At 34.8% G+C, this 12,090-nt stretch overlaps 1 protein-coding gene across 1 annotated transcript in view; it reads left to right on the forward strand.

The window, feature by feature from the left end:
* Positions 1-276: 276 nt before the first annotated feature.
* Positions 277-12,090, forward strand: part of FoxP (forkhead box transcription factor P) — a 64,712-nt gene continuing 52,898 nt past the window's right edge. The window contains exon 1 of the mRNA XM_013313336.1: positions 277-942. The gene's annotated coding sequence lies outside the window, so the exon portion shown is untranslated. The remainder of the gene's footprint in view (positions 943-12,090) is intronic.

A 12,090-nucleotide genomic window follows, 5' to 3' on the forward strand; every position in this document is an offset into this window, starting at 1 on the left:
TTAACTAAAACTGTTATTATGAAGTTAAAAAAATAAAAACCAACATCCATTTAAATGTAAAGTATAAGAAAAGTAACAAGACAATTTGTCAACTTTATTTATTTTTTAAAATGTTAATTAATTATAATAAAATAAAATAAAGCAAGTAGCAACAGCAGAGAACGTCGCGCGCCGAACTTCCCCTTGTTTACACACGCACACTGCGGCGCGCACGCACACTGCGCGACGCGAGCGCGTGTTTAGGTATATTGTTGTTTATTTTATTCGGTGCTATGCTCCACCACGGGGCGAGCCTTTCGACTCAGTTTTAACGCGCGCGTTTTATGAAACATCTATGCGTCGATGTTCGCTTGCAGATAATTATTCATATCGTGAACGAAAATAACTATCGCGGTTAACAAATTCGCAACTTTATTACAAGTATTTTACTTTAATATATATTTTTTTATAATATCTCGAGACACCGGCGTTGTCTCCGCGAATCTTAATAGCGGTTAATCATAGTTTATTTTTACCGCGCAACGTGTGTTAATTGTGCTGGGGCCAGTAGCGGCCGTGCTTCTTTTATTTTGCTATATCGTGTTTGGTTTGATTCGCTGCATTTGTATTGCGGAAGCGATTTCTTGTGTGAATAAAAAATATATCGCGAAAACCGGCCGTGTTTTGAGATTGTTCACCCACAGACCTGATTATTGCTGATAAGAATTGGTATTTGCCGCTTTAAAAATATAATTGAGATATTGTTTGATTCGCTTTGACGTATAGTCGCGTATTTTGGAAAGTTTGTCGTTGGAGGAATATGTGCTAAGGAATAGAGACTGGACAGAAAGTTTGGAAAAGTGCTGAGTACACATTTGATGCGGCGAGTGTTTTTTCAACGCGTTTTCGAGGCTAAGCGCTAGTTGTTTGAACAAGTGTGTTTTCTAATGGATTTATTTTGAGGTGAGTTTAAATTTACTTGTGTGTTGGTGTTTGTATTGTTTGCTCGCCGTGTTTTGTGTGAGTGTTCGCGCCGGTGGCGGGAAACCGAATACCCAGCCGGTTCCTCCGTTGTGTGCGTGTACAAACATTGCGCCCGTGTGCTGTGTGCGTACACGACTTATTGTCACTACAAGAGGGGACAAAAGGAGGGAGAGGTTACTTGTGATGTATTTAGGCAAAGACGAAACTTTGATGAGTTGACTTTTTAATTTATATACTCCTTAAACAGAGATTGTAAAACGTGGTCATATAACGTCATTATTGTTTCTACACGTATTGTTATAACCTATACAGAGTTATCTATATTGATTTTTGACATCACGCCACCAAATTTATTATGTAAACGCGAAAAGTAATTAACCGTAGTTTATTTTAATGTCTTAGCTATTTCGCACTTAGCATTTTTTCTTTTATTTTTTTTTAATTTTCATTTATTGACTAAAACACATTGTAAAATATAATAAAAAATCTGAAATAGGTACAAACATATTTAAACTGTTACTCTACGCGATGTTATTTCATTCTTAACTTTTTGCAAGTGGAACCAATGTACAAAAATAAATTAATCAGAAGATAAAAATCGGAGTAATATTTAGAAATTGGACTTAACTCTATTTATCAATTGATGAAGATAAGTTAGGTAAAAGTGTCCAGTATGATAATCGTCAGCTTTGTCTCAACCGAAGGGCTCAGAGCCTACCCAATGACTGACTAGGACATAGTCAACCATGCAGGCATGCTTCGTACATTTCTTTGCCGACATTTGCAGTTCGTATTTTATTATTTAACAAATTCTCGCCCGCGACTCTATCTGCGCGGAATTACAAAAAATAATAGCCAATTTGTTTCCTCCAGGCTATTTTCTATATATGTGCCAAATTTCATCAAGATCCGTAGAGCTGTTCTGGAGATACCTTCTAGCAAACATCCATCCATCCAAACTTTTTATAATATTAGTAAGATGTAATCAATTTATGATGTTATGTTAAATGTCTTAGTCATAATAAAATAGAAATCTAAGCGTCTACATATGTAAACGTAACTTTGGGTATAAAAAAATGGACTCACCAAACTCAAAAATTGTCGTCGATCCGACTGGGAAAGGCAAATATAGGGGGAGTTGTAAAAACAACGAAGGACCCTTACCTTGTTTGTTTTTTGATCTCGTATTTAGATTTTTTTTAAACATCTTACTTCAAGAATTAACCTAAACAGATTCAACTTTACACCTCATTCCAGATTTACATTGTAACAAGCTAAATTTGTAAATTTCAAAGTATTTGTAGTAAAACACTTTTATAACATAACTAGCTGTCGACCGTGACTCCGTCCGCGCTTTATTAAACAACTTAATTGGTAGTCTCTGTGTTCTTCCAGACTATGTTTTACATCTTTGAATTGTCCCGGCTCACCCGGTGAAATACCACGACCACACAGAAGACAGGCGTGAAGTGGAAGCAATTCCGCGTACAGTCTGATGAGTGTGCGTCCCGGAGGCCTAATTTAGTCCTCTTTCCCTTCCCACCCTTTTTCTTATAAGAAAAGGATGGGAAGTGGAAGTGGACTTTCCGGATGAGAGGAATGCATGGAAAGGGAAAATATTTTCTCTCTGTGCATCCTCTCCTCCGTTGATCAAAGGTAGGCAACGCGTATGCAATTGCGTATGTCTATGGGCAACGGTCACTTCGCTATTTCGGCAATTTCAGGTGGCCGCTCGCTCGTTTGCCACCTTATGATATTAAAAAAAATCTATGGCAAATTTCAGCGAGAACCTTTCAGCCGTTCCGGAGATACCTTCTAACAAACATCCATCCATCCAAATATTCGCATTAATAATATTAGTAAGATCCTATCCTTATTTCCTAGGAGTATTTTTTCATCTTAATTTTATCACAAAATAAATGAAAATGTGTAAATAGGAACCGCAATGGCAGCCATTTAAAAAATATGATGTTCCATTGTTTAATTTCTTAATTTCGAGTTTACTTTAATATGAATATAACGTAATTAGACATGCCACCGTAAAATTATAAATATAGTCAGTTTAAAACTGGACAAATTTTGAATCAACCGAATTAATAATTTAATGACATGTTAAAAATGACAAAAAATTATGTATAACCTTATGTTTATCTTATATATAAGGAGGTTAAAGGTTCAGGCATTGTTTTGAATTTATATTTCGCGATTATTTGTTGAGACGAGTAAAAAAATAGGCAATCAATAAAGAAAACAAAACTGAGAACATGAAATAATATTTAGTTTTTTTGGATATTAATCATTCATTCTTACGGTGGAGAAAAACATCGTGATGCAACCTGCACATATCTGAGAAGAAATTCAAAAGATATGTGTGAAGTCAACCCGCACTTGGCTAGCGTGGTTGACTATGGCCTAATCACCCTTAACTTAGGGTAGGCTCCGAGCTCCTCGGTGGGGACGTATAGTGAGCTGATGATGTGATATATATATACAAGAGTTGCTCATTTAAAGATATAAAATTCGCATTTGTATGGATTTGGTGACATAGTTTTTTTTGTTTTTTAATCTTCATTTATACACATCTGTAAATAATATGGAGGTTATCAGTCGTGTTTCTTTTTTAATATTTGATATTATGTTTATTTAAATACTTGGTCCCATTTCATTGATAACATTGTATGAGCGGGAATGCAGCTGCATTTCCTTACGAAATAAATATATTCTTGTTATATATAACTGACATAAATAACTAATAATGTATGAGTAAATACATATGTTTGGATGGATGTATGGATGTTTGCTTTCACGCAACTTGAGAATAACTAAAATAGATATATTTTTTTTGTTCTACGCGCACAAAGTCGCGGGTGTAGGATAGTTTGTGACTTCACAAACATAGTTGAAAAAAGCGTTAAAAAACTAATATAATTTATTTTTGTTTAAATATTTCGTCAGTGGAATCACACCTTAATATTCTTGTCAAGTTGATTGTTGTCTTACTTCTTACTAATATTATAAATGCGAATGTTTGGATGGTTGTTTGTTATAATGTATCTCCAAGAACCAGGCTGCATGGATCCTTCTCAAAGGCACAGATGTATTATAGAACATCGTCTAGAAGGACACATAGGCTTCAAATTAGTATTTTTTTAATTCCGCGCGGACAGATTCGTGGGCGACTGCTAGTATGATTCAAATGTTTGTTAAATTCATATTATGTTTTTAAGATTCATCGTGACTTTGCTATAATGTGATTTTATTTATGTTTGTTCATCTATCCCGCGCACTCGAATTTAATTGTCATAATCAACGAGCTGAAAAAAATAGTAGCCTACGAGTTCTTCCAGACTATGTTCTACATCTATGGCAAATATCAGCGACATTCATGCGACCGTTCTGGAGATAGATAAACCTACCTTCAAACAAACATCCATCTAAACATTCGCATTTTTAATATTAATAAGATATATTTTGTTATGTTAGTCATCGTAAAATATTGTAGATGTTACAATTCTAGTTTAAATCTCGGTTTTTAAATCGATTAATTAACAACACACATTACATCTTTAACCTAGAGAGGTAGGTAGAGACGGACATCCTTTGGCACCGTTCTGACAAGCCTATATCGGTTTTCACGCTTAAATTAATTTATGGTTAATTAATCGGTCACTAAGGAACCGCCTTAGTATCCATATTAGATCTTATTTTTTATGTTTATCAATCTATCGAGTATAGTTAAAAATGATTGCAATTTTTTACGATCCAAAAACTCCCGCTACGCACGGCCATCTTAAACTAACTGTCAAAAAAGAAAAATGGCCGCCGCAAAAAATATAACAGCCTATCTAGCGTAAAGCGTTGTTCTTTTTAGGCAACTTAGCAACAAATAAAGTACTTAAAAATATGTTTTTTTTTTCTCTTCGCTGTGTGCGTTGTGTGCGCGTTTGTGTGCGTGTAGGCGTGACGGCTTCGCGATAATGTTATCGGCATGAACCTTGCAAAAATACACAACAAACATGTCAAGTGTATGTTGAAATTGTAGATGGTACACAGGTGTGGTTTTTTTTAAACTATATGACCTCATTTTGAGGTTTAATGGATAGAGACTGCTTACCACCGTAGGTTCGAATCGACACAAATCTTACTAATATTATAAATGCGAATGTTTGTATGGATGGATGTTTGTTAGAAGGTATCTCCAGAACGGCTGCATTGATGCCGCTTAAATTTGTCAAAGACGTAGAATATTGTCTGGAAGAACACACAGACAACTAATTATGTTTTTCTTTAGTTCCGTTTAAATCTTTAATTAAAATCGAAAGATTTACCGTGGGTTTCTAAGATCACAATGTCTATATAAAACATATTGTCATGTCTGTCATTATCTTTGACAAAACAGACTTTTAAACGGAGATTTGCGTCTCAGAAACCCACGGTTACTAATAAAAATGTGGTATGTGTTCTTATTATGAAATGAATACAAGCATCTTCTATAAGATTCTATCTTCTATTTCTTATAAAACATACACAGAGATTCGTATTTATGTGAGAAGTAATATACTGGATATATTTTGAATTAAGAAATTTTAACGTAAAATAATAAGTTTTTCTATGTAAGAAAATTTAATAAGTAACCTATGTGTTATACCAGACTATGTTCTACAATTATGCCGAAATTCAGCGACATCCATACAGCCGTTTCGAAGATACCTTCAAACAAACATCCATGCATCCATCTAAACATTCGCATTTATAATATTAGTAAGCTGATATATAAACACGGCTAAACACTCACGTATATACGTCCGGTGGCGGCACCGACTAGTTTCGAGCCCATCGGGGCCCTTCATCAGGATGAGTGGTACTCACCGCAGTGAGCGACGGGCCGCGTCCGCGAAATAATACCAGTACCACTCATCCTGATAAAGGGCCCCCGATGGGCTCGAAACTAGTCGGTACCGCCACCGGACGTATATACGTGAGTGTTTAGCCGTGTTTATATATCAGTTTAGTAATATATAATGTCTCACGAAAGTTTGAATAATTTAATATTAGTAAGATTTAGATGTAGAGAAAAGAACACTGGTAATCATTTTATTTTCATCATTTCAAATCGCTCACGTGAGAATTCCCCCTTAAGACTTAGAGCAGTCTCGTATATTATCCAAGGACACTGTTTACGATTAAAAATTTTTGTTTAGAAACTGGTAATTTAATGTTATAAATAATCAACTTGTTTTACCGGAATACATACACGTGTAAAGTGGTCTGATATCCGCAGTTATTTTGCGGTATCCAAGGTCCTTTTTTTATATTTATACGATTCGCAAAAGATTATCTTTGTAAGAGGTGTTTTTTTTTTCGTTTGTCTCTTTGTTTAATTTAAAATGTAATTATTTAGCTGATAATCGTATATTTATACGTATTGTGTGCTAATTCATTGCAATATTCTAAAATTGTTTTTAAGATTTTATTTTTAGGTTATAAGGAACTTAATCTAGTAAGGTTACTAATATTATAAATTCGAATGTTTGAATGGATGGATGTTTGTTTGAAGATATCTCCGAAATGGCTGAACAGATTTAGAACATAATTTGGAAGAAGACATTTTTTTAAATTCATAAGACAGCTAGTCCTCACTTAAAATGGGTGATCGTGGATTAATTGCTAATTTTACTCCGTCCGCGCGTTATTATTATTTATATATCTTTATATTATTATTTATTTTTATTATTATATATCTTAGGTAGGCAAACGAGCGAGCGGCCACCTGAAATCACTGAAATAGCGAAGTGACCGTTACCCATAGACATACGTAATTGCATTTGCGTTACCTACCTTTAATCGATGGAGGAGAGGATGCACAGAAAGAAAATATTTCCCCTTTCAATGCATCCTCTCATCTGCAAAGTCCACTTCCACTTCCTTTCCTTATAAGAAAAAGGGTGACGATTAAAAACAGATATTAGCCGATTCTCAGACCTACTGAATATTCATATAAAATTTCATAAAAATCGGTCAAGACGTTTCGGAGGAGTATGGTAACATTGTGACATGAGAATTTTGTAGGTACGTAAGATGAAGAGAAAAGTTTTGTTTCCATTGTATAAGCTCCGAAACTACTGAACCAATACGAAGAATTCTTTCACTGTTGGAAAGCTGCAATAGCCCTGAGTAATTAAGACTTTGTTTTTAAATTCCAAGCGGACGAAATCACGGGATACTGCTATTAGTTATAATAATAAATTTTTATCATCACTAATTTTTCAAACAATACATTTATTTCTTGAATAAGGAAAACTTCTATTTTACTAATTGACATTTCAACTAAATTAGTTAGCAACTACTATAGCTATTAATTAAGTTTTTATAGTTAAATATTATTTCCCTGAACGGCGTAGGCAGCAGAAGACACAGTGAAACCCCACCTTAGGGAACATACCCATACTACGTGACCTATTTTTTTAGTTTTTTCGCTCCTTCCCTCCCCAGTGACCACTCGTAGTACATGCCAACCCCCCCCCCCCCTTTAGTTTTTACGTAGTAATTAATAATTATGATTTTTAATCATTTCACAAACATGAAAAAAAAATGGCTCATACTCGTCTTTCTTGCATAAGACTGCATGCATACTTAAATTACTAGTCAATTATGTATTATGAAAAATAACAACTAACGACTACGTGACAAAAACCTGAGCCACCCACCTTCCTCCTGTGACTGACCATAGTCCCCCCCAAGACCTTACTTCATAGGATCATTTCTATAGTAAGTTCTTCACGAGACCATAGTCCCCGTCCCCCCCCAAACGGGTCAAGTAGTATGGGTACGTTCCCTTAAGTGCGATAAACTCAGGAACAACGATATGGTTTTTACAGGTTTTTACCAATTATATTATAATTATAATAGCAAACTTTTATGTAGCAAAATGTTTATAATTATGTCAATTAGATGATAAATTTGAGCATCTGAAACCCGTGCATATGCGTAAATATATGTAGAGTCGACGGAGTTGTCAGAACCGTACCGAATGGATTCGTGGTCTCTGCCTACCCCTCTTGTTTACGGTCGTAAGTTGTTGTTGTCGAATGGCTATGCTTATCTTAGTTTCTACTTGACTTCATGAATCTTATCTATCCCTGTAAGAGGCCCTAGTCATTATTACTAGCCAGAACTTAGGTAAAATCTACTTAGGCATAGATACATAGAAGACCTGACAAGAAAGCTATAACAAATCTTATGGTAGTCTGGAAATATGAGAATTAATAATGTCATATTGACAGCGTCATATTTGGACCAATAAGAAAGCGGCAGCTGCGCCGGTGTTGCCATTTTTATATTTTCAAAATTCCCGAATAATATTACATGTCATAATTTAACGTTGCTTTTAATTGCTTATAACAAGTCCGTCTGTATAATGAAGCTAATATGCGACAAATCGTTATTATTGTTGTGTTAATGGACGAAATAAGTAAAAATGTTTTACCTTTTTAACCCTAAAGCTGTATTATTTTGTGTGAATCTAAATAGTTAGCAATTAGTTTTTGATTTAGAGCTCCATTAGTCTAATAGTTAAGGGTACGGATTTCCGATCACGTGGTCAAGAGTTTGACCTCTTGACACTTTTAAAAACATTTACACTTGAATTATATCACTATGTAAATATTTTACATGTAGTTGTCTATCTCGATTTGGTTGTCGGGGGTTTGATTCCCGCCATTCGACTAATGCCTTAAACCATATAACAATCTTATAGCTTAGTTGTAATAGTACAAGAAACATTAAACATAACAAAAATTTGCTTTTCTTGCTGATATTATGCGAAAGTTTAGATGGATGTTTGTTTGAAGGTATCTCCGGAACTGTTCAACGGATCTTGATTAAATTTAGCACAGATGAAGAACATCTGGAAGAACATATAGGGTACTTAGTTTTTTTTTTAATTCCGGGAGAAGGCTATATTACGGCGACAGTATTTAAAAAAAATAATAATAAATTGCTTACAAATTGTATTTAAAGATATAGAATTTCGGTAGTAGCTATGAAATAATTGATTTGTGGTAACCGTTAAAATTTGTAGGCGCCAGACAACGATGTTGTTACACGTTTAGGCATATTTTAATAGGAAATTAAGCACAATTTAAATTCATACTTTGAATAAATTACATTATGTAAAGCGAGAAGTATAATTATACGTAAATATGTCACCGATTGATTCTGAACTCTAGTTTTATTTTTAATTAAATTTAAGCAAAATTTTGCAAAAATTTCGCTACGCATAATTTAACAGAAATATTTTAATTGATTACATTAGAGCCTTGGTAGCTCAGGGGTGTCACTTGACATGTTATCTGCAGGTCCTGGGTTCGAATCCCGCCATGTACCAATGTGTTTTTCGATTTACATATGTACATTTATCCGACGTTCTTACGGCGAAGGAAAACATCGTGATGCACTAGCACATATCTGAGAAGAAATTTAAAGATATATGTGAAGTCAACCAACACGCACTTTGCCAGCGTGGTTGACTATGACCTAGTTACCCCTAGCTAAGTGTAGCGAGCCCCTCGGTGAGGATGTATACTGAGCTGATGATGAATGAAATTTAAATTTAAACACAGATTTGAAAATCATATTATTTAATTATTAATCAAAAACTTGATTTGTTAGTATATATGAAGATTAACAGGGTAATATGAAAAAAAAGAAGTTCTGACCTTAATAGGGTAATAACCACTGTTCTTGGCCATAGTGTGGGCATAGAGTAAGTTTGAGGTGACTATGACAAGATTCTAGTCACTAGAACATATCAGCTCGTGCATCATCGCTCGAGCCTACTAGGGTGTGAAGGAATATTCAACAACTGGCCCAGGTATAGACTTGACATGACATTTTTTTTTCAAATATATGCATCATCACAACGTTTTACTTTGCAGTAAGAACATAATATAAAAAATGTTTTATCTGCAAACTTAGCATGTACTTTTGTCCGAAATTGCGCCTTCACACTGATAAAACAAAACAACCTAAATAATGTTGCGGCCTCGAATTCTAAATAAATGGCTATCTACAGTGCTTCCGACCTCGTTATATTTCCTAAACACTCGACGATGACGCGTGCCACAATAATTTGATTGTCTAAAAAATTGTAACAAGTAGTCACGTACAGATAAAAAAAAGTAAACTCGGAGGCTCGATTTGCTCCTCGTTTGATTGTTGCTAAGTCAACGGGTTAAGGTAAGCGCACACTTGCGCTTTATTTGGATTGGAATTGTACTTGGTGTACTAGAAAGGATTGGGATTATTTGCCAGCGTCAATTTTTCGATGTGGGATCCTTCCAGAAAAGAGTAAAGAGGCATTAAGCTAACGCGTGTCTTTCGACCACATCATCACTTAACGTCGATGGGACCAAACGCTGGCTTATTCAATACTAGCTGTCGCCCGCGACTTCGTCCGCGCGGAATTTAAAAAAAATATTGGTCGCAGCGTAATGTTATATAGCCTAAAGGCTTCCTCTATTAATGGACTATCTAACAAAAAAATAATTTTTCAAATTAGAACAGTAGTTCCTGAGATTAGCGCGTTTAAACAAACAGACACACTCTTCCACTTTATAATATTAGTATAGATAAAAAAAAATAAAGACACTATATCGGTAATACAGATTTTTTTGATATTAATGTATTTCGGAAGACGCTAAGAAATGTAATCATCCTAAGTATTAATTTACCCTCAGAGTATTTACTATTCACGTGCTAACGAATCTGATCAAATTTTCTCTATACTATATGTTCCAACCCGCACTTGGCCAGCGTGGTTGACTATGGCCTAATCACCCTTAATTAGGGTAGGCTCCGAGCCCCTCGGTGGGGACGTATAGTGAGCTGATGATGATGATATGTTTTATCATCTGAACGTTAAATGCTGTGTATTTACTTGCTAAATAGATAACTTTGTTATTGTTTCTTTGTATTTTCCGTTTACATTAAATAAATATTTGATGGTTTTTCCAATTTATAATGACCAAACCGATTTTGGAAAATATCGGTTCAACATATACTCGTTTAAAATATATGGTGTTATTTCTGTAATATTAAAGATCATGTCATTATACGCTAGCGACGCCTGGACATTGAAAGCCAACACAGAAGTTCCTCGCAGCTTTCGAGATATGGTGCTACCGTAGAATGCTAAGCATAAGCTGAACAGAGATTTCCAATGTGCGTATCCTCCAGCGGGTCGACAAAAAACGCGAATTATTGCAGACCGTCAAAAAGAGAAAAGTTGCATATTTGGGCCATGTCTACGAAAAATATGAACTTTTTCAATTCATAATGATGGGCAAAATCGCAGGCAGAAGACGAGTTGGAAGGAGGAGAAAGTCGTGGGTGAGAAACATTAGGGAATTGACCAATATTGCCAGCGTTGACCAACTTTTTCGCTTGGCACAAGACAGGAAAGGGTTCGCTGATCTGACAGCCAACCTCCAGTAATGGAGAGGCATTATAAGATGGCAGGAATGACGATATGTTTTATACAAAGATGGTCACAGAAATTCACGGCTAATCAGATACAATTTAGGAAATGCTGAAATTTTTGAAGTTATTAAATTTCACATATGGTTAATTAATAGATTATAAATAAATTCCTCAATTAAGATAATTATTATGTTTGTGTCCATCGTGTTAAGCGGCCAATTACTATATAATCTACCCTACTATATTGCTATACAAGCTGTCGCCTGCGACACCGTCCACACGAAACTAAAAAATAGTAGCCTATGTGTTCTACCAGACTATGTCCTATATGTGTGCCAAATTACATCGAGATCCATTCAGTCGTTCTGGAGATATCTTCAAACATCCATCCATACATTCGCATTTATAATATTAGTAAGAAGTAAGATTATAATTTGACGTGATAGATGTTAAAATGAACTATCAATTAATCGATAAAGACATACATGATTCATGTTTCAAAAGGCACCGATTCAGTATGTTTTCTATTTAAAGACCAATTGCTTTGATAAGTAAATACTTTTCCTTATCGATAATAAATATAATTAAATAACTGTCATACTCAGAATTGCTATATCGTTACTTAAAGTATACTTATTGTTTGTTAAT

This window comes from Papilio xuthus, unplaced genomic scaffold (assembly GCF_000836235.2).
Source record: "Papilio xuthus unplaced genomic scaffold, Pxut_1.1 DF827570.1, whole genome shotgun sequence".
In the NCBI taxonomy this organism is placed as follows: Eukaryota; Metazoa; Arthropoda; class Insecta; order Lepidoptera; family Papilionidae; genus Papilio; species Papilio xuthus.